The following is a 21,427-nucleotide window of genomic DNA, read 5'->3' on the forward strand; positions in this document are numbered from 1 at the left end:
GTGTCTTAAGCATATTTTGTGTGATCCGCCGCTAGGTTGGAATGCAAAAAGACAGCCGATGAAAGCAGCCAATGAGTGAATGCAAAAAGCAAGGACATGCAAATGCAGATTCCCTGACACATCCAGCAGGGCAGAGGAAATGCCTATAAGAACAAAAAATGCAGCTGAGAAGAACTGTAAAGGAATTAGATGGGTGGGTTCCAGTATATTATCTGAGTGATGTAAATCAGCAAACACAGTTGATCAGGGGAGGTAAAGTGCTGTTTAGCTGATATCTCTGGCAAATCTGCATGCATTTTTTTCAGTCCTCAGATGGCTATGCTAAACTATGCTAAACTGACAGAAGGCCAATTGAAATAAATGATGGTGCCCCAGCATTTTCAGCTGTAGCCAGCATCTGTGGGCACCCACTGTGTGTGTGTGTGTGTGTGTGTGTGTGTGTGTGCGCCTTTGTAGGACTGTGGAAGAGGGAGAGACACTGATCTGTGCGTACACACCGGCACAAACTGGTGCTAACTCTAAAAAGTGAACAAGTATGTATCTTTAATGCACCCATGGTTCTTTTAATACAACATATTTACTTGTTAATACACACAGCTACCCTCTGCTGAATGAACCACACCAGTTTTCAGCCTCCCTATGTGCCCCAAGAGCTCTGATTGATGGACGTGTCCGACAACCGCTGAATAGTCCCAGATTTACAAGGCGCCTGATGATGAAGCAATCATCACCACATCCAGAGCTCTGACGTAAATCTAACAGCCAGCCAGGCCATCACACACACACACCACATGTGGCACAGGGGCAGGGTGAGGTAACCTGGTGGGAGAATACCAAGTGGATTAATTTTGATCTCAGAAGCACAAACATCCACATTTTCTCCCACAGAAATACACTACTACCTCATCCTTAACAAGTACACACACTTCCATGTGCAATTCTTCCTGACCTCCTTTCCCAAATAATGAGCAAGTAGTGTTGCGTTTGAACTCAGCGTGCTAGGCTAGGCTAATTCAATTATAAAGCCTTCACATACAAATGGGCAGAAGCTCTGCAAAAGGCACCCTACATTCTGAGACATCCCTTCCCTGTAAACAAGAAAAGATGATGTTTCCTGCCCACAGGCTAGGATCCATGAATACTCCCTTACATATGCTCATACTCACACACAGGCAAAAAGATGAGCAAATCTACTATTGGACACACTGACTCACAAAAACCCTTAGGAGCATTAAGGTGGTGCAAACTAAGGCACAGACATACTGCAGCACAAACACCTGAGTAAGATGACCCCGAGTTCAGAGAGGAAACCAGTGAAGCATACATCCAGAAATGATTGACCTTTTAATTTGGCACCGCTGGGCATGTTTTATGTTCAAGATGCCGCCTGTCCAGTCATGACATTACCGTGGCTGAGCCACTCGGTTTGAGGCACTGATAATGCTCTCAAAACCCTGCTGTCTTTTTTTTTTTTTTTTATGGTAACTCCAAATGCACTCTACCCTTAGATCAAAAACCATAATTTATTCTGAAAATTGGCCTGTCATTTGGTCATTAGTTTGTCTGTTATTTCTGACCTTCAACACCTTACTGCAAAAAAGGATGCTGTTTGCTATCTGTTCCAATGAAATTCAATGAGGGTTTCAGGGCTAAATCATGAGACCAAAATATTGCTGTGGTAAGGACATTTCAGGTACTCATTACACTTCAATACCAATATCAATAGAATTTTTGTTTAATCTTGATCCCACTGTGAATTTGGTCTGGTCTGCTAATGAAAGCAGAGTTAATACTTTACTCAAAACTGTACTACTGTTATCTTAAATTGTGTCATATGAACCTTAAAACAAAGCACGAACAATGACTGATTCAAACCAAAGCACAGACTTGTTAGGAGCACAGCATGGCACATATGCGCACATTATGGTGCTCAAATTGATTCTTTACCTCCACTCTCTCAAGGACACTAGTGCTAGGGGGCAGTGAACTTCACACTGCAATAATGTGTGACATTAAAGTCACAAAGCTGTAAAACCCATATTGACCCCACTCCGTTACTGTAATGCAGTAAAAGTAGCATATACTACAAAGACTTTCAAAATGAGACATCCACCAGTCATACATGGAAACACCCACTCCCATTAAATGGCTGCTGGTATAAAAGTGAAGCCCATTGCAGGTGACTCAGAATATGGGTACCACTCAATGAGTGGCCTGTACAGTACTACAAACTACTAAACAAACAACCAATACATCAAACTTCCCCAAACAAATAAAATTAAAACCACATTTTTTAGTTAAACAACAGTTAAACAGTTATTAACATTTGCCTGACTTATTAAACCATTTCATTTTTCAAAATGTTATCAGAAATGACGTTTGGGTGAATAAGTGTGCCAACACATCATAGCTCCACTTTACTTCACCCTGTGCAGTGGCCTACTTAACCACAGGTGTAAATACCTATGTTTATACCAGAGAGTCAAATAGTTACTCATATTACAGGACACTGTAGTTTTTAAATCACTTTAAATATTATAGACATTATCGACAAAGACCTTAACGCCGCTTCATCAAAGAAAACAAGTAAAACAACTTGATTCTCCTCAGTATGCTGACGCTAACTGCGTCAATGTTCAACAACCCTACACCACATGCTAAAACGCTTTAATTTGATGACTTTATGAAAGAAATAATTTTATTAACTCCACAAACCATGATGTAAAGTGTCATAAAACACAAAGGCCTATTTTTTTTCTTTTTTATCGTAATGAAAACAAGATAAGACGACTTAATGAAATTAACACTCACCAGATTGACGAGTTGTTTCATATCCTCCTGCGCAGTTTTTGCAGACGTTATATTCGTGCTTGACGTTCTCAACAATTAAGCTAGGAATCTGGGCACTCGCTGCTGCTGCATTAACACCGAACATTTCGCACTTACACTGTTCACCTGAGCACAAAATACATTCTGTTAAACTCTTCGCTAAATCCTCCTCCATGGTTTCTCTTCTCTTGAATTTAGTTGTGTTTTCTTCTCCCCGCTTCCTCGCGTGCCAAATTACACCAGAAAAGTTTTTGCTTTGAGACGTAAGGTGAACTTGGACTTTACCACTCTAGGAAGTGAGGGGGGCACCCATTTCACTTGTTAATTGACAGTAGCAACTCTTGGGTCCCAGCTGTTTGAAGGCACCATTCGTTTCATGTATTGTTTTTTTGCACAATGAGAATTCAAAGGCTATTGTGCATATTTCAACAGTATTTTAGGATTACATCCTCCAGAAATTGAATCTTCTCTGTTTGTAACACTATGGTAGCTTCCTAAGTGGCTCTCTCAGGTGAAATGATCAGGTCAAATGAAATAAATCACATTGCTGGCTTTAAGTAGTTGGCAGTGGATGTTCATGGTCACTAAAAAGATAGTCAGGGAATTCTGTCTAGAATTGGTTTAATTCTCATACTCTGGCCATGCCTTTCTATCGGTCCATCATGTCAGAGTCAACCATGTCAATTCCATCACACAACCAATGCATATTTTAAGTGCTCTACTGTGCTGAAAAAGAGAACTCTGGAGGGAAAAAAATATGAAATCAGAAAATGGTTACATGCATGCCTCATGCTAACCAGGGAGAGACAGCAAGGACGACAGATCTCTTAGCAATTTCAGAAAGGCAAGCTGCCTAAAGCTAGCTCTGACATACCCAGTCCTCTGCCTCCCCTCTCCTCCCCCTCTCAGGAGTCAGAGGCAAGGAAAAGGCCTGAAGGGTTGAGAAAGCCATGCTCTGCAGTAAGCAGTAACATGTTTAGCATTTAACACTGCACAGGAGGTAAAGGTCTCTGCATTGAGATTTAGTCTCTCTCTTTCTCTCTTCATCTGTCTGAGCTCGCTATCTCTGCCTCTCATCCTTGGCATGAACACAACCATGAATGATATGCTCCTGTTCGCGTTGCATCCAGAGGTATATCCTGTGCCCTCTTGGCATCTTGTGACTGATTGTCTCTCTCCTGTCTATCCCTACTGGCCCTCATTCTTCCCCTCTCTTCTCCTCTTAATGGGAATGGATGATAGCTGCATTCTCCTCACTCCTCCACATCAGTTCCCACAATGGCCCAACTTCCCCCGCACCCTGCAGCTCACCATCCCATCTCTCTCTGGATACTTCCCCCTGAGTTTGCAGGCAGCCTATTTGATGCAGCGCAGTCAGTGGAGCATATGAATGAAGGATGGAATGGTTTGGTAGTGATGGGCTGATGGAGGAGGCAGGCAGACAGACTGGAAAGGAAAGCCTCAACTCACTTGTGGCATTCATCTGGGTATTAGTATTACCACGGGACCTTTCTCTTCACTAACCTGTGACTTGGAGCTGGAATTTCCTACAGAAATAATAGATTTGGGCTAGAAATTAAACATATTCCTAATATATTGTATAAGACAATCTAAGGAGATATACAACCTGAGGGGACACAAACCAAAGGTCATGATTTGGATTCAAACCAACAAAATGGTAACCAAATTGCATATGAGCCCCAAGCCTGAAGAACAATTTGGCTCCCCCCAGGAAATGACTGCTAGAGGTGAATTTTGCTGCCACCTGTTTTCCTGCCTCCATAAACAAGTGCATTAGCCATTCCCAAGGCCTCAGTAAATTCATTAAAGCAGCAGGGAGTGGACCGGGGGGAGACAGATAACCCCTCCCTCCAACTGACTGACAGCCAAGGTGAACCAATGTCAAACCACAGGTTGCTCTCTGCACCCTCAGCAGACTTCATTTCCTCTCTGTCTCTGTCTGTCTCTTTTTCTGGTAGGCTCTCACTGCGTTAAGTGGAAAGAGGAACATTTTTCTCTTGCCCTCTTCCTCCCCTTCTATTTCTTCCTCCCTCATGCCAAATCATCTCTCCTCCTCCTCCTCCTCCTCCTCCTCCTCCAAAAATCACTTCCATTACCTTGCCTCATTCTCTCCTCATTTCTTTTTATTGTTATCACTTCTCTTTCACCTTTACCTAATTTCCCCACTTCTTCCACTTGTCCATCTCCTCTGACTCAACATACTAGCCCAAGCTAGCATTGATTAGAAGCTGTCTGTGCTCCTGACAGCCTGCACTTTTCCCTTTGTAACGTGTGTAGCTACACATCGGCAGCATAACTAACTCACTCCATGGTAAACAGATCCACAGGCACAAACACACACACTTGGGTCACTGCAAGAGATGGTGAACTATCATATTCTTCCTCATGATAATACACTTTATCTCTTAAGAATCAGCATGCATGGATACATTCATTTTATTGCTGTTGCACAAAACCTCCAAATACTTCAAATCTTAAAGAAATTCTACAACTACTACTTTAAAAACAATTAAAAATATCAAATATACACTGCAAAGAAAGAAGTTGACATTTTGAAGCTACAAGGTTACATCTATTGGCTAGTGCCTCACACAACTGGGAGTGTAACAGTAGAATTAGTCTTGTTTCCTACATCACCTGCACAACAAAAAGTTAAGTGTAGTAATGATCAGTGTAATTGCTCTAACTTCCCTTCAGGATGTTAATGTTTAATGATCACTGATGTGTGCAAAGTGCTACGATAAGAAAGAGAAGAAGCACTAAGGCGACAGATTGCATTTGTTAGCACACACAGCGCAAACATAAATACCACCTTAAACGCTCCCTTGCCTTTACCTTCATTGCACCCTTTCACCTTTCTCTCTCTCTCTCTCTCTCTCTCTCTCTCTCTCTCTCTCTCTCATTCTCTGTCACTGTGACACCCAGCAGCTGTCCCTGTGCCGTGCCGTGGCCTATCAGGACCATCTGTAGGGGTGGGAAAGGCATCAGCTGCCACATCAGCACACTGACTTCACCCTTCCCGAGGTCACAGTTGGTGCCAGGGGACATCAACAGGGCACATGCATGCACAAAATGTATACACATATACTGATATGCATATGTATTCATATGCATATAAAACTCTCTCTAAAATGACTTGTAGGCAGTGTGAAGGATGTGATCATTCTTGCTGAAACGGGCATTGTTGAAATTGTTATGCAACTGTGCAAAATGTATTTAATCCTGCATGATTAATACTTAAGACAGCATTTTCTAATTTGATGAAATCTAATCTACTTAGATACATTCTTGCGCACTCACACACCCAGACACATATCATGGTGTACTGTTATTGCACACTGAGCATAACTGCTACGCTGTGATACTCCATAAATCACTATAGTATTTCCTTCACTGGAAAACCTCTGAAGTTGCACATGCCATCAGACAAAATTTATGCACTTCAAAAGAGCTTACTTAGATATTTCGCAGCTACCTTAAGTGCTCTAAGAGGCTTGGGCTTAACATTCCATGACCTCATCACTACATTTACACCATGACCTGTCGCAAAACCAGGAGTCCAAACATCAAAGGGCCAGTCAGCAGTTCCCGCTCTAAGCCTTGATTCTGCTGGTCTCAAGTCTGGCTTGAGTTTGTTTTTTTTAAAAAAGAGGAAGAAAAAAGCAAAGCAAAAGTACGGTGAGGAAGAAAAGAAAAGGGTGGGTAGGAAGGTGTGTGTGTTTGTGGGGCTGGGGTCGTCCTGCACAATCATTACTAGAGGGGCTGAGGACTGTAAATCAGACATAATCATAGTAGTCTTATCCCACAAGGACTGCAAGCCCTTCCCACTGGCTTCACACAAGTCAATAATGAATAAAATCAGCAGCTTAAAACTCCACAAGCACAACACAGACATACAAAAAAACAGCCTTTGTAATGTAATGTAAAAATGGGCCTGACTGGGTCGTTTCATGGCTATTTACTCTGTGAGACCTGCCATTAATTTCTACAACAGTATAAACACTGTCAGGAAGGTAAACAACAACAGGGCCAACTCAGACTCAGAATTAGAGGGAGAAAAGACAGAGAGGTGGAGGCAGAGAGGGAGAAACAGATTGGAACATAGTTCAGATGTGTGCAGTTCAAATCTGCCTTAACACACACACATACACATACTGGGACACATACATACACAGCTCTAATCCATCACAAAAAGCCAGAGCAGCAGTCCTTCTGCAGTGAGCTGTCCAGGGAGCTTTACCAACAACAAACTCAGAGTACACACTATGCCTATTGCTCATACTCACACACAAAAAGAAAGTGAGCACTGTTGGAAAGTGTGTGGAAGTAGGCGCTGAAAGAACAGCTCCTCTGTGACACTGTAGTACAAAAAAAAAATGGCAGAGGGAGAGTGAGCAGCAGTCCAGGATCTGGAGCTATCCAAGGTGCTGAAACCACCCTCACTCCCTCTGAGAAAGTTGGTTGATTTGGAGGAGAGATGGGAGAGTGGAGGGAGAGTGGGCAGAGGAGGGGAACTGTCCAAGGTAATGAATCAACAGCACGGCTCTCCTTTCAGCACTGGAGCAAGCCACTGTTAGACTGTTTACTTATACCTCTGAAACTATGTGACTGACTTTCTCATGCTGCTATGAATAAGAACTGGTGACTGAATCTTCTGTTGCAATCCTCTGTTGCAATGTTCACAAACAGAATGGACGTCTGACAATGTGCAGCTACCTACATTCTGATATTAGAGTAGAATTAATAACAGTAGAAAAAAGTATCAACAGTAAAAATAGAAATGTTGTTCACCTCATATTGGGTTAAGTGTTAAATAAGCTAGACTATAAACATATATATGGGAAAGAGACATATAAGTAGTTTTAACAATGCAATTATATTTCATGAATAAGAGATGGTTATGTTAATTCAGTCTGCAGAATGCTGAATGCTATAATGCAACCATTGCCAAGGCTAACAAGGGCTACTGAAAGTGAAGTACAGATTGCAAATGCATAGATAAAAAGGCTTAGTAGCACAGCACTATCAGAAGTGGACATACTTTATTTTCCATTAATACTGCACTGTGTATCGACTCTGTAGAAAGATTTCTATTTAAAAAGTTGGTTTCATGTTCTCCAGAGCTGCAGTGATGAAATATGAGTGCAACAATTTACACTGGACCAATCGATGTTAGGAGTTTTGTAGCACAATTAATAGTCTAAATTTAATTCATTATTGATATCTACACTCAATGAACAACCAACTATCTGTTAGACACTGCCTTTTAAAGATAGAGAAATTTCAAAGTTAAAGGTATTGACTCTGTTTTTCTACGTGAATGATGTTTTAATCCTGACCTTAACCTGCTGTGTAATGCAGCATATCTTAAATGAAGATGTGTCTGTTCCAAAGAAAAGGCAGCGTTAACCTGACTAAACTAGTAGTCTGGCTTTGTGAGACAGGCAGACCAGCGTGGGAGACATGAAACAACTCATGTGGGTAGAGAGCTGTCCGTGGTGCTGAATTGACAGCAGCTCATAATACAATGGCAGCACTGGGAGCTGTCTGTGAAGTATGTGGTGCTGAAGTATGCCAATGGACCGTGTGCACAAAGCATGTCCTTCCTTGATGGTCGTGGAGTCCTTGCGGCTTATCCCGCAGTGCATCTTGCACCCATTGTTTCTGGTTCAGCTGCACTGCTCTGAACTGGAGAGGCTGGAGGTGGCAATACACTGTAGAATGTGCCATAAGCACTTGATGACATCAAGGAAGGTCACTGAAATACTCAGAGCTGACACTCTAAGCATTTCACTGTAGGTAGTGGGCAATAGAGATCTAAACAAAAAATAAATGAATGATATTAAGAAAGGTGTGAAAAGTATTCTGGATATATTCAGTTAGGGTTGCTTTTACAGATGCACCAAATAGACAAATGAGGCTTTGTTGAGAATCTTCTTTTAGTTTCCACTTCACCCATCGTGGCCTTGCAAGGTTTCAGCCTTGAGCTAAGCATTTTCTTTTCAAGTAGGCTGATTTACACTTCTCTCTTCACTCAAATATCAATGCAAATGCCTTCTACAGTCCACTTCTACAGATTGGATGAATACACCACTTACTGACCTCCAAATGATCCTAACTTCCAAATTTTCAACTGTAAAAACTTTTTTTTAAAATTCCCCCCATTCATAAATCTGTATCTGAATAAATGTAAGGTAAAATATTGTATATTGTAATTGTATATTAGTAAAAATAGTAAATATTATGTTAGTGAATATTAATGCAGCCAAAGAATTGAGATAATAATCATTCCATTCCAAATCTCACATTCCTATTTTATGTATTCAGACATCATCAACTAGAGAACAATGATGTCTTCTACTATTAATAATGGATGATTTTTAAAGTGCTGATGTGATCATTTTGCAAATCTATGAAAACCCTTGGAAACTGTGAACAGAGCCCAGTGTGCTGTGAGAGCGCAGGGACCTCATTCCTGTTTCTTTCCTCCCCATGAACACAAAAAAGAATAAGCCAGGAAGAAGATGGAGATGTTAATGCTAGTGGAGAGAACAACACACTCACTCTCTCTCCTCATTGACTTGCTCTGGGCCACACAGGTGTGACTAAGTCTTATAGATTCATGGCTGATGGCAGAGCTGGGTTAGCGAGTGAATAGTGGGTAACTGGAGCAAAGTGCCCGCCTTGCAGATAGCGGCATCCTTGGAGAAAATGGCTTGGCAAGAGAGAAAGCTTTCGATCGATAATGGTGGGGCTGACACACAACACAGCATCTGTGTTTTGAAGGACCTCAGAGGTCTGCTGGGTTACTATGATCTGCCCGTGTTTGTCTTTTTCCCTCTCTTCTTCTCCATTCGCATTTTTCTTGTGTTCTCTGTTCGAGTATCTCTCTCTGATTCTCTGTCAGCCTAGAAGCTATTCACTGTGATAATATTGATCTTTCCTTTTACTGTATGGTGGACAGTATTACTCAACTGAATTTCAGGTGTAATATTTGTTCTGTGAAGGTAATATTGATTAGGTTTGTATTGCACTTCAACTGGGCAAGAAGGCAATCTCATACCTCAAAATTTAAATATCTGAGGTAAGTACTGACTCTGAATATTCTCTGTACCCAAATCTAGAAACCCTGTTTAAGGTATCTGCAACTAAAAGAATAATAAAAAATAATAATAAACATTTTTAGTAAGATCAGCATCACAAAACAAAAAGCAACATTATAGCTCTCAGCAATTAGGCAGAAGGAAAACAAAACATTAATAAGAAAAGGGAGGTGGCCTTATGAGTAACACTTCAAGCAACCAAACTAGCAAGAGGTCCATGAATACATAACTAAAATATTATAATTACATACATTTATACACAAAACCAGATAAAACAAAACAAAAGCACCCAGGGTTATACAGATTGTCTAGTAATGATGGAAGCAACATCTGGCCAAATATAAGTTAAGCAAGGGTCTCAGAGTTTAAAAAATATTTTTTGAATGTAATATGATGATCAAGAGACACATGCTCAAGTCCAGTACCAGTCAGTTAAACACTGTTCGTTATCTGCAAACCAGTTGCACAAAGGGATAGAATTTGAAGGAGCTTTCCTCTAGACTTACATGTAAAAACTGCAAAAAATTACTGATATACCAAATAATAATAATAATAATGATAATAACAACAACAACAATAATAATAATAATAATAATCAACCAAACATCAGTAACCAAGATCAAGCTCATGTGATACTTCATTCCAGATTTTCTCAATTTTGTAACAGTACCTCAAACAGAGAGTGAGGCTGCCAGTCTCTACTTTACATATAGGACATGATGTGTAGGAGTCAGCCTTGAAACTTACTGCACTGACTTGGGGATATATAGTATATGCACTGTAGAGTATCCTGAGCTGTGAGGCCTTGGCTCTTTTTCAGACACTTACAGATGCTGAATACAGCAGCATACTCCTGCATCTCCTTTGTTGTCTGTTCATTGAACTCTCTGTCCCAAATCTTTCTCAAATGGTCGGTGTTGGCACATGAACAGTCCCTAAGGTGACAGTGTGTCTTTAATCCTTAACTTGCTGGTATCTTAAAAAATCCTGTTCAGGGATATGGTGTCTCTCAGATATTTGACTAAAAGACATTAGAGTAAGTCTTTCAAACACATCACATAGACAGCTCAATCCACTGGAAGCTCATAAACTGTGAGGCTATGATACTTTCAAAAGTCAGGACTGTCATATATTGGACAAAGGACTGAGGTCAGTTTGCTCTACCTTGAAGATGTCTAACTACTCTCTATGCTTTCACAGCATTAATAACAATAGAACTGTCACAGGCTCTTCAAACCTGATTTAGATTTTTGAGTAATAGCACATTTTTAAAGGGTATTTTGATTGCTGAGCCGCAGCATCAGACCATACCGAATTGGGATTCACATGCATCCAGTCGGTGAGCGCTCAGTTGGTATTTTCCGACACAAGGCAGATTCAGACCACCTTCCTTGACCTGAATTTGTAGTGTAGAAATTTTCAGACGTGCTTTTTTGCTCAGCCCACATGAAAGAATGGAAACCTGCCATCCAAGGTTCTTTTTATTTTCTCTGAAAAGAGAATCTGAACTGTCTGGACAGGGTAGAACACTTTTGTCTTGGGACAAAATCCATTTTAATAGTGCAATGCAGCCATAACCAGGAAATAAGAAGGCTATTCCATATATCTGCAACTTTATGCTAACTTAACCCAAGAAAATGCCAAGAAATCTTGTAATGTGTCCTCCATTTCAGAAAACTGAAAAAGGGTAACAGACCGACAGGCCACAGGAGCGGTGAAAATCCCCAATACATTCCCAGGGATTCGCTCTGTCAAAACAGGCACAGGCATCTCTGCTGCTAATACCACTCTCTCTCTCTCTCTCTCTCTCTCACACACACACACACACACACACACACACACACACTTCCTGTCGCCCACACTCTACAGCTTGCTGTACACCAGGGGCCATGTCAAATCGCAGAGTTATTCCAGGGACTCGCTGGAGAGTGGGAGGCACAAGTCACCATACATGCCAGTCCCTGGACACCCAGGCCAAATGGTGTGTCACACCAGCTTGGAAGAGAGGGAAAACACTGATGAATCCTGGACTGCTCCATTTAGAAATGGGAAAGGGACAGAGAAAGAGTGAGACTGAGAAAGAGAGAGAGAGAGAGAGAGAGAGTGCGAGAGAGATAGAGAGAGAGAGACTTGGAAACCTGGTACGTGCTAAACCCCCACAATTAGCACCATTGATGGGAAGAGTGGCTCTGATCCCAAAACAATCAGATCTGGGCTTATTTAATTTCTGGGCCATGCTGTGAGAGGCTGCAACTTTGGACATTTTTAGATTGTTGACACCAAACTAGGAGTGTTGTACAACACTAATTAATTGAAATAGAATTGGCTATAATAATACTGTCTGCTGTACAATGATATGGCACTCTACAGCTTAGCATCTGTGATGTCACTGCTGTAGTATTTGAACTACACTTGACAATGATTCACCTGTCAATCACTAAATCTGTCCTGGAATGCAACATCATTTTGTAGGTGTTGTTATTATTATTATTATTATTAATTAACTATAGCCAGTAGTGAATGGGAGTCATGTGCTGAGTAGTGAACAAACAGTGTACATTCTGAATGGTTCGTTGATTCATAATCTAAAAGGAGTGTAAGAGAACAACTTATGCAACACTGGTGTACTGAACAGCTAAAAATGTCCAAGTACGGAGAGAAGCGCGGTCCCAACGACTAAAGAAAAGCCTGCACTGCATCAAAGCAGTTAGTCAGCAAGTCCCACTAAAGCTATCTAAATGGATGGTTGGATTGAAACGGCTGAACAGAGATGGAGAGAGGGACGGATGGTCTATGACTCTGCAATCCTTCTCTCTGCTTTCCTCCCCCTTGTTTCCTCTTACCATCATTTTGACACATTCAGCCTTCACGTCTTTACTTTTCCTCCTCAAACTGCAGCCAAAGTGGCAGATCGGTGGCAAATGTGACATGGGCCTCTTTTGTTCCTGACAAACGGGAAAATGGCAAAAAAAAAAAAAAAAACTCTGCCTCAACATTAGAGCAGCTATTAAAACCAACATTTAGAGCAGAGCATATGAAAGTTTAAATGAACACCTTAGCTGTCAGATATTCTATTCAAAAACAAAAAACAAAGGAAATACAAAGGAAGTACAGTTTGTGTTTGAAAGGAAGGTGCATAACAACTATAAAAAAACAATAAAGCTTTATGTGATTGAATTTGAGTGCCCATTTTATTCCTGTGTCTTCTTTGAATCACAAAATGGTGTCAGCAGTCATCGCTCAATTGAGCTTCTCTATTCCTGGCTCATTACAAATGAGAGAATAGCGCTGGGTAATTGTTTGACCCTGCCTGCTCAACCTACGTCCTTGGCTGCTGAGAGCGCTCGACGTGAGAGTTCTATGGGATAAATGGTGGCCGTTCCCACACTCTGCCCCGTGGCCGTCTGCAAACAGAGCACCATCGTATCGGTGACAAGAGAAGCCTGATGAAGGTACGCTGGCTGCACAAACCAAATGCAGGCCCAGGCAACAGCAGCACCACCTCTCTAAAAGGACCCATTGTGCCCCGCCAAAGCCTTTTCCTCTCTGCACTGAAGTGGTCATTGTGGCTTGCAGAATAGCCATCTCTCTCCATCTCCTGGCAAGGAAAGTGCTGTCGTGCTGGGGCTGAGTATGGCGACAGTCGCAGCAGTGGACAGTATCTCAATATCATGAACCCCATCAGCCCCCGAGTGCCCCCTGTTGCTTGGCCCATTCTTCCCACAGGTGGTGACAATCCTAGACCTAATTTCAGCCCAGTGAATAGAGCACAAGGAACAGGTGCATTCTGGTATTGGAAATAGCTACATTTCAGAATTGAGCTAGAGGTAGAGTTGTAAGCTTGGGAGTTTTTAGCATGTATAGCTCAACTTTGGACATCTCATATTGATTTGGCTGCAGGGGTGGTTCTCTGAAAATATATTCATCCATGACAGAATGGACGAAAGCCTTATGGATTTCTTGGAGAGGGGAATAAACTGTGGTGGAGCACAACAATTCTCTCAAAGTATACTTGACTGAGAGCAATGTTTATAGTTTTTCAAGGTGCTCTGCTGAGAGTCAGCTGAGGAGTTGGCAGGAATTAAAAACAAAACAAAACACAGACACTAAAATTATTGAAAGTGTGCGTAGCTCATCTAGCTGTATGTACAACTCCTGTACAAATCAGTGTGAGGGAACACAAGCACATTCAAAGAGAACTGATGGCTCTGAACTTTCCTTGCACTGTCTATATTAAGTGCATCTTTGAAAATTGCTTTGTGTTGTTCCAGTGGAAAAACAGTCTCATAATATGCTTTGTTGACCATCGGATAAATTAATTAAACTTTCCCTAAGAGAAAAATAAAATATTGCTTTTCATGGATTAGCATGCATTTTATCACATAAGTGACTGATGGTAATGTCCAGCGCTTGGCTTTGGAAGTAAATGCTATTGTGTACTTAGGTATGCAAGTGTTATGCAAACAAATTGCATGATTATGCAAAACTAGAAATAGTGTGGATGAGTGATATCCCACAGCATAAGGATTAGTTACTAACACCCACTCTTCAATTATGAGCATAAAACTCTTATGTGGGATTTTTTGTGTCCCATATCCCTGTTATGCAACCTGCTCCACTTTGAAATAGGATCCTTTCACTGCTAACCACATGTTAGCGTACCCTGGAATGGATGGGTACAGTTCATACAAAGATGGTGACAATTTTCCTGTTTACATGTTGATGATGCAAAGCTAAATGAGGCTCAGAACAGTTCTGAAAGGCTTTGCTATGCAAACAGCCACGAGCCTTTACTACTGACTCCAAGAGGAGGGACTGTCTTCAGGTTGCAGGTGAACACGATACATCATCATCAACAGTGAGGTTACATCGGTTCGTTTTGTCCAGAATGTGCCCTTCCAAATGGGGAGGTAGGGAGTCTGGAGTGGTATTTTTAAACCTGAGAAACAGCAGCTGCCTTTGCGCTGGAGTAATTTAGGTTAAACAGCTCACTGGCGGGTGCTAAAGAGATATGTCCAACACCTGAAACATAAGCCAGTCCTGAAGAATTCTCGGGCCAAGGGTTCCCTCAGGTTAGGCTGGGCGACACCTGAGGGAGATGACATTTTGAGGTGAAGCCAAAAGCAGATAGAAGGTGCAGACCTGACAAAGTAGCTTTAAATGTCTGTTTTATTTCTCTATTATTGATACTCCTCTATTCTCTTTATGAAAATTCCAGCTCAACTGTGGAAGCAGGGATCTCGCTTGAGCCTCTTAAAAGGCGAGCAATATGGTAATGCAAATATTTCAAATCAGGCTCTCACTTGAGGCTACAAAGAACATCTTCATTAATTCATTGGCAGTGGCTGCTTTTGGGGGGTTACTCAGATATGAAAAAAGGGGGCTGGGATTACATTACTTTCAACTATTTGAGGGAAGAAAAAATCCCTCATCCAAGATTCAGATATACTTGCGAGCTCTGCTGAAAGAATTCATGACCCAATCTTTATGGAATACAGTAGAGTAAGTGGCACAGAGCCAGGATTTTCAGCACCCGGGTCTCTCAACTCTTTCTCAATTAGAAAGACCAACGGCAGGTTGTTAAAAGCTGCATGGAGCTTTGAACTCAACTGGTGCCATCACTCGACAATTTTATGTCTTTTTCTCTGCAGCCGATATCACGACAAGAGATGGACTAACTCTGACATCCTCAATAATAAATGTCCTGCCAGAATGACTAATATTAGTCCCTATCCAGACACGGATATGCTACCGCCATGGCCACACAGGAGGAAAGGGCGTAACTTGATCGGATCGATAGGCCGTACTGTATCCTCTCTCCCCTCCTGTTCTTCACCGTCTACCGCCCCTTCTCTTTTTCTCGCCAATCCATCCATGCAATCACGCAGAGACAATGAAGGGTTCTTCACTCCATCTCTCCATCATAGGCTCCTCCACCAATACTCTGGCTGCTTAATCAAAAGAGAAAAGCAATAGAAGGGGTAGGGGAAAGAGCAGGCCAGGCATGTCTTCCCTGATCATGGCCCCTACAGCTAAAATGGAAGGTGTGTGGAAGAGAAGAAGAAGGAAGAAATCTTTCACTTTCCTATTGCGTTTTCTCTCCTTTTTTTATGCAAGTAAATGTGTCTGTCTTCTATATAGCTCCCCTAAGCTCCTTTAACCTCTCTTCTCTCCCAGTCTGTGGGCGAATGGTGGACGAAGGTACGGGAAGATGGATGAGGGCCAGGCGGCGAGCAGCAGAAGAGTGAGTTAATGAGGCAGATTGCTCTCTTTGCCGTCGTGCAAGGGATTACAGGAAGATTACCCATTCTGATTCTCTTCTCTTCCAATTTCACTCTGTCGGTCTCTGTGGTGGTAACCTGGAGGGGCACAGCGGGGTGGGGAGGGGGCGTGGGCTATATGTGAGCGCCCGTGTTTTAATAGAGGTGAGATAGAAGACAGTGCCTCGGCTCTCTGTCAGGGGAGAGTGACAGCTGCTCAAAACACTGACCTGCGAATGGATAGAGTTTCTGACTGATGCCTCCTATCTGACAGCTGCTTTGAGGGCTGGGCTTGGCCTGAATACACCCATCATGAGACTGAATATCTTATAACTCACAAGAGACCCGTCTCCTTCATCAAGTTTATTCTCAGAGATTAATTCAAATACACAAAAATCTATAGATTCCACCTGCAGAAATGCACATGGCGGGCGCTTTGCAATAAGTCACAATATGCATTTGAAAAGGTGTTGTTTTTGTGTGACGTTCAAATGGCATGCTGATTGCGTGTTGACCCAGAATGATGGCATTTGAGTTGAAAGGCTGGAGATTTGTATTCAGGAAAGTTGCTGGAAGCCTCATGTCAGAGGGATGAGTGAAAACAAAGAGAAGCACAGGACCTCGAAACCACTTTTTGCACTCACCGCATAACAAACACTGAAAAGGTCTGGAGACATTATTCAAATTGCAGGGGAATTTGCAATTATTATAAGTCATCTCAACCCACAAAGGCAATGTTAAGCACCCTTCATGAAGTACACTGAAAGCTCTGAGAACAAAAGTGGAATCATGTATGGGCCCATTTTCTGCCAGCAGTGTCTGCTCAATGTGTGTTATTATAAAGGAGAGAAGCTCTTTAGGTATTTCCAAAGCCATTGTCAAAACTAGTCGTTAGACTGAGTCGATGGCGGAGTCATTTTTGTGAGAGTTTCTTTCAGTCAATTGGGAATTAAGAATTGGATGCTAAATTGCGCTTGAGAAAAGCAATATTGGAGCTCTAATTCTTTGCGTGACTGATGATGAAGTTGCCTCTCCTGTAAACAAGCTGAAAAATAGACTTTTGACCCAGTGGGCCGGTGAGGTCCTTCAACGTAGCTTTATGAGTCCGCACTCGTCTGGCCTGGGAAAGTAACCAGGACATGAATCACATCATCCTGCCTGATTTCTAGCACAGGGCTTCATTTCCATTAAGAGGACAGCTGGCTCGATAAGCAGTACCTCTTCCTGTGTGTGTGGTTCAGCCAGTCATCCTTACAGTATTGTATTTTCCTTTAAGGTCTTCAAGCAATGAATCAAGGCCAATCAATCAGAGCTAGGACACCTCACTGTATTCATCAAACTTCATGTGAAAATCCCCTTTGTCACTGTTTGTAAGCAAATGCATTAAAATGAAAGACTAATTGTAGTAAACAGTACTATCTGTACTAATTACTGCCATTTTCCTGTAGTAAAGGTCTGCCCACGTTGGGATGGAGAGGTGGCTTTTAAGAGATCACCGTGCAAATAATGTGAAAAATGACAACTCGCTGGTGTTATATGTATTGTGAAAACGTAAAAAGTTCACAGAGCTTTAGTATAATAAGACAGAAAAGGTCAGCTCTCCCACTGGCGTTTACACGGACTCTCCTTATGTGGCGTCTGCTCTCATCCTCTCTCTGCTCGCGTCCTTCCCATCCGTCTCTGCCTCCGCGCGGGCGGAACTAGACAGCATGTGCTCGGTTTAATTATTGGAAGTGCAACTAAAACCCACAAACCCCCCGACTTGTGTATCTCATAATCAGGGATCCACCGGCGTGTGCCCGCTCGTTATTTATCCTCTGGGTCGGGGATTTTGTGTAGAGACACCGTTACGCACCCCAGTGGGCGTTTGGCGACACGGTGGCGCAGGAGTCACATACATACAGTCGCAGTGTAGTCGGGCTCGGTGTAGAGAGCCCCCACTCCTAAATATCCATGTACTGCACGCGCGCGGTTTCTTAACGCATCGTGGTGATCGCGTTTACTTGGGGAAAACACTTGGAAAGATAACATTAACACCACAGAGGGTCCGATCACAGCCATTCCACACCTCAGCAGCCAATTACGATGCAGCTGTTCAGTAAAGAAAGTATACCCTCCGGTGGCCTAATTTCCCGTGTCATAAAGATTTTATTTTTGGCATTTAAGAGAGAAATATAAAAATAATGACATGAAAATAATAACAAACCCACTCTACGAGGCCGAGATTGTGAATCGACTCTCTAGTAGGTGAAATTTCAGAAAAAAAAAAAACCATTTCAGGGATTTGGAGAGAAGGAGAAGTGTGTACAAGTCAGCGGGATGTGCGTGTGGAAATGAGGCTACATGTATTATCAATAGGTCACACAGCGTGGCTCACTCACTACAGTTCAGGCTCATATTTTATTCCAAACTGGAGGCAGTTGAGATGAAACCATACCTCGGGTGTAGTGAGTGTCGGAACCTGTAAGAATAATCCCTCACAAGTCGTCTGGACACTGCGTAGCCTCCACAAACACACATCCACAGCTTTAAAAAAAAAAAAGCGCATAAAACTGACTTTCTCTTTCATTGAGAGCAGTGATTTTTTTAAAATACTGAATCCTCACACTCTGACACTGCTGTCACGCGTGGTGGCTTCAAAACATATATGTCAATCATTTCCACCCCCCACCCCCCTCTTCTTACACGGATTCAACGTGTCTGCTCCCAGAGCCGCAGAAAACAAACAGCAGACCTCAAATCCACTCGCCTCTCAAATCTCCTCCAAATATTGACCCACTACGCATCGTTTGCCGCCGGCTCCCTCTCAACAGAACAAAGCCAGCAACTGCTCATCATGATTGGGCTGTGTTGGTGTATCTTTTTTCAAATTATTATTTTTCCATGTTCCCCGACATCACCTGTCATCATTCTGAGGTGTAAAAATGATGACAGGTGATAAGACAAATCCTCACAGCCGGAAAAAAAAACACACACACACACACACAGAGAGAGAGACGCATATTGTCACCACAGCAAAGAAGAGAAAAGTCCTTACTTGTGTTTTGCGGCAATCCCTCCGATATTATTCTCCAGACTTGAGGAGGTTTGTAAAAATCCCTGGGTATAGCCCGGGTGCAGTTTCTTCTTCTTCTTCTTCTTCTGTTTTTTTTTATCCAGAGCGTTGAGCAGACCAGAAAGCAGGTTTTTCTTCCCCCCTCTCTCCTTTAAGACAGATGTGAACGGTCCTGGCCGAGTCGCTCCACCTGCATCCCTGCTGTCAACGCAGCAAGAAGCCAGAAAATGCAACTTCAGCCTCTTCTTTTCAAATTAAACCTCCCTTGGTTGATACGTATCGCCGGAGCTTTTATTGTGAAGCTTCCGCCGCCGCGTTTCTGGTAGGATGCTTCTGGGCGCTTTGACGCATCTCCACCTGCATCCACTGGAAGAAAAAAAAAAAAAAAAGAGGAGACACAGCGGCATCAGCAGCAGCGGCAGCGGCACCGCACTGAGGAAGGCCGCCCACAGAGACACGCCCCGCTCCGGCTGGAGACGGCTACTTCACCCTGGGCGAGGGGAGACGGACGGGAGGGCGGTGCTGGCTGCTTTTCCGTCCAAGTACAGTCGCTCCTAATAGGCAGTAAAGATTTTAGAAATGTCTAAATAGGGTACTCAAAGAAGATGAAAGTATGTGTAATTACCAACCCAGAAAAGGAGTGATTTCAAGTGGAAAATGCCACCTTGATCAATTAAAATCATAGAAGGAGATGAATTCAAGGGGAAAAAAATCAATATTATAGGCCCATTAAAACCAACAAAATGTACCCAAATAACAACACTCATACCACATATTCTAATAGCTGTGAAGGACTGTCACAGCTGCCTCTAATAATGATATCAAAGATGCCAGCCTAGCCTATTATTTGCAAGTTGTGGACCTAATTATATAAACTACGTTGTCTGAGTCAAAATGGAGCAAATAGTAATGAGTCACGGACTTATGTTTTTTGTTTTTTTAAATGATATAACTATCAAGTGCAGTGTTGCTATTATCTGCTAATGACTGCCCAAACCCTCAAACATTCCAGCAGGCAATTATGTAAACAAAACAGTGGGTCCATGAGCTCCTTTTGATCATCATCATAAAGGAAAAAAAAAAAAAAAACAGCTTAAAAAGAGATTTTCTTCCATAGACGATTTAATAATCAGTTTATTTACTTGGATACACAGATACATTTCCCTCATTAAGATTTATGATGGCCTAAAAAGGTGAGTAAACAATATGATACAGATGAAGAGGAGGGAGTGTAGAGTTTAGCTGAACTTAAGTACATGGAGACTTATATCTGCACGTCCCTGGACTTCTCATAAGCCATTTAAGTGCCACTGTGGTATTCAAGATAGTTTATATTGAACATATATCATACTCTGTGATCTTCAGAGTTCACACAATTCAATATCTTAAGTGTTACTTCAATATTCCAAATAGTGGTATAATTTCCCAGTTCATAGTAAATGTCAGCCAGTCAAATTTCACATGCGTGCAAAGCTAAGGAACAGTTGAGAGGCAGAGCTGTGTGTTCAAGTGGAACTGGACTCATTTGCTGAGATAATCTGAATATCAAAAACTTCATAGTGTCTTTCTGTGTGCCGACTGGATTCAGCTCTGTAGCGCCAGTTCTATTCTGGGTTAAACACATTAAGTTTGCATCCTATATGTAAAACAGCCCTGAATCAATAGCTTGAATGAAAACCAGCAGGGCTTCGGACAGTGCCGGGGTTTAACAACCACTGTTGTAGCATATATATATATTTTTAGACAACAAGTGGGATCAGCTTTGATCAGCCAAGCCATTCCCTTTCTGCTGCACCATCACCTGTTACCCAGAAAGACTGGCCCATCGCTATTGCTCCTGGCAAAAACAACGTGTCACCTGCACAAGTGGGAGCATTTGATCTGGGCAGAGGAGGGGTGGGGGTGGGGGTCATTTGAGTCAGAGAGACCATTTGAGGCTGAAACTGCATTTCTCTCCTGCTCTCACTTTCTCTTCATTTCCTCCCCTCTTCGTGTCAGACACCGGGCTGACAAAGTTCCTCATTAGTAGCCTTCCATGGCCTCACTGTGGTCTGTTGCTCTGTCTTGCCTCAGTGGGAGAGCAACTGACTCGGCTCATCATGTCCCCCATCATGTCAGCAAATTGCCATGGAAAAAGTCTTCATTTCAGCCTGTTCCGT

General features: G+C 42.3%; 1 protein-coding gene across 1 annotated transcript in view; it reads right to left on the reverse strand.

The window, feature by feature from the left end:
- The window catches only part of nrxn2b (neurexin 2b), a 609,692-nt gene extending 590,011 nt beyond the window's left edge, over positions 1 to 19,681 (reverse strand). Inside the window, 1 exon segment of the mRNA XM_051075715.1 lies at positions 19,251 to 19,681. The gene's annotated coding sequence lies outside the window, so the exon portion shown is untranslated.
- Positions 19,682 to 21,427: the final 1,746 nt, after the last annotated feature.

The sequence above is a fragment of the Lates calcarifer genome, linkage group LG14 (genome assembly GCF_001640805.2).
Source record: "Lates calcarifer isolate ASB-BC8 linkage group LG14, TLL_Latcal_v3, whole genome shotgun sequence".
Classification (NCBI taxonomy): Eukaryota; Metazoa; Chordata; class Actinopteri; family Centropomidae; genus Lates; species Lates calcarifer.